Source organism: Vombatus ursinus, unplaced genomic scaffold, assembly GCF_900497805.2.
Source record: "Vombatus ursinus unplaced genomic scaffold, bare-nosed wombat genome assembly UNPS02015415.1, whole genome shotgun sequence".
In the NCBI taxonomy this organism is placed as follows: Eukaryota; Metazoa; Chordata; class Mammalia; order Diprotodontia; family Vombatidae; genus Vombatus; species Vombatus ursinus.
Window position 1 is genome coordinate 139083 of NW_020955193.1, and position 2162 is coordinate 141244.

At 34.8% G+C, this 2162-nt stretch overlaps 1 pseudogene; it reads left to right on the plus strand.

The window, feature by feature from the left end:
• The first annotated feature begins 443 nt into the window (after positions 1-443).
• On the plus strand, positions 444-1555 carry LOC114032330 (annotated as a pseudogene).
• Positions 1556-2162: the final 607 nt, after the last annotated feature.

Sequence of the window (2162 nt, forward strand, 5' to 3'; positions counted from 1 at the left end):
GAGAGAGACAGAGAGACATAGAGAGACAGAGAGAGAGAGACAGAGAGAGAGAGAGAATTAAGTATAAAGAAGTATAGAAATGCATTTCTCTGAGCAGGGAAATGGGAGGAGAAGAGGAAAGGAAGAATTTAAGAGAAAGTAGATTAAGAGAGAAAGGAGGGATTAGTCCTGAGCAAAACAAACTGTAGCAAAGAATGTACAAAAGCATTTATAGAATTTTTTGAGGAGGCAAAAAAATGGGAATCTGAGGGAGTGCTGATCAATTAAGGAATAACTGAACAAGGTATGTAATACAAAACTGATGACATCAGTTGGAATCTTTGGAACTGAAGAGGAGTGGAGAAGACTCTCCTGCTATCATTGCTACTTCCAGCACTGCCTATGCTGCCATCTGTGCCCCTTTGGCTTTGGACTTCTCCCAGTCTCCAGCATATTGAATAGCTATGGAGGAATACACAAAAATAGCGAAAACTGAAGAAGGTACCTGTGGTGCTATATACAAGGGTCTACATAAACTAGAGGTCAGATGGTAGCCATGATGAAAATCAGATTACAGAATGAGGAGGACATTGCAAGTAATATAATTCAAGAAATTTTGCTGTTGAAAGAACTTCACCCTAACATTGCCAGCTTTCAAGATGTACTCATGTGAGATACTAGACTATACCTCATTTTTTATTCATTTCCTTTTATCTAAAAAAAGTTGGATTCTATCCCTCCTAGCCAGCATATGGATTCTTCACTCATTAAAAGTTATGTATACTAAATCTTATAACTCACTGTATTTTGTTACTCATGAAGAGTTCCTCACAGATGTTTGAAACCTTAAAATAATTAATAAATGATAATAAATAATTAATAAGTAATAAATGAGTAATTAAGGTAGCTGACTTTGGACTTGCATGGGCCTTTGCAATACTTATAAAGATACACACACACACACGTATATTTATGGTGGTAACACTGGTACAGATCTCCGGAGGTATTGCTAGTGTTTGCTAGATATTTTAATCCAGTAGACATTTAGAGTACAGGAGGCTAGATGGCCTACCAGATAGAGTGTCAGACCTAAAGTAAGGAAGACTCATCTTTACTAACTGTGTGACCCTGGGTGAGTCACTTAACCCTGTTTGCTTCAGTGTCCTCATCTGTAAAATGAGCTGGAGAAGGAAATAGCAAACCACTCTAGTATCTTTGCCAAAATGGGGTCACAAAGAATCAGACAGGACTTAAAGGACTGAATAACAATAACACTATTTACTGAATCAGAAAGCAATGAGCCACTTTTCCATGGTGATTCTCAAATTGATCAGTTCCTCATAATCTTCAGGGCTTTGTGAACTCCCGAAGAAGCATAGCGGGAAGTTGAATCAATGCAAGATTGTAAGAATACATCATCCAACTTGAAAGCAGGAATATAGGCATCACTTGGATGAAAATGGCATAGATTTGCTCTCCAAAATGTTTGTCTATGATCCTGCAAACAAATTTCAGACAAAATGATATTGAACATCCATATATAAATTACCTGAAGAGTCAGATTAAGAAAGTCTAGTTGTCAAGCCAAGCATTTTAAGAGGTTTCATATCAAGAATGAATAGTCCTGTTATACTGTTAAACTCTACCAACATTTGTCTTTATATTTGTGTTTTCTTTTCTTCTGGTAAAATTGAAGCTGTCTTGTTTTACTACAGCACAGCTTAAAAGCTGTAAATATCATTATAATGAATAAGGTTCTATGTAAAGCTGGTCAATACAGCCATTTTGTTTTCTACTAATAAAACTAAACTCAGCATTGATGCTCCAGGCTTGAGAGAAATTAGAGCTAATTTTAAAACAATATTCTTCTAGAGTTTTTGCATGTTTGAAATATTATTTAGGAATATAAATTAGATTCAAATGTTATTATGTTACAAAGTATCTAAAAACTTTTTGTTGTTTATTATATGTTTAAGTTGAATTCCAGATGCCTATAACAATGTGAAATTCAAAATAATCTCAGCATCAACATGAACTGCAGTGAAGAGGAAAAAAAGATAAAGGATTCCAAATAATATGCCCAATTAAAAATCTAAAATGTACTAATTAAGCTGAGACAATACATGTATCAGGATATAACATGCACACATGCACATCTATCCAATGGCTTTTCTATTTTATAA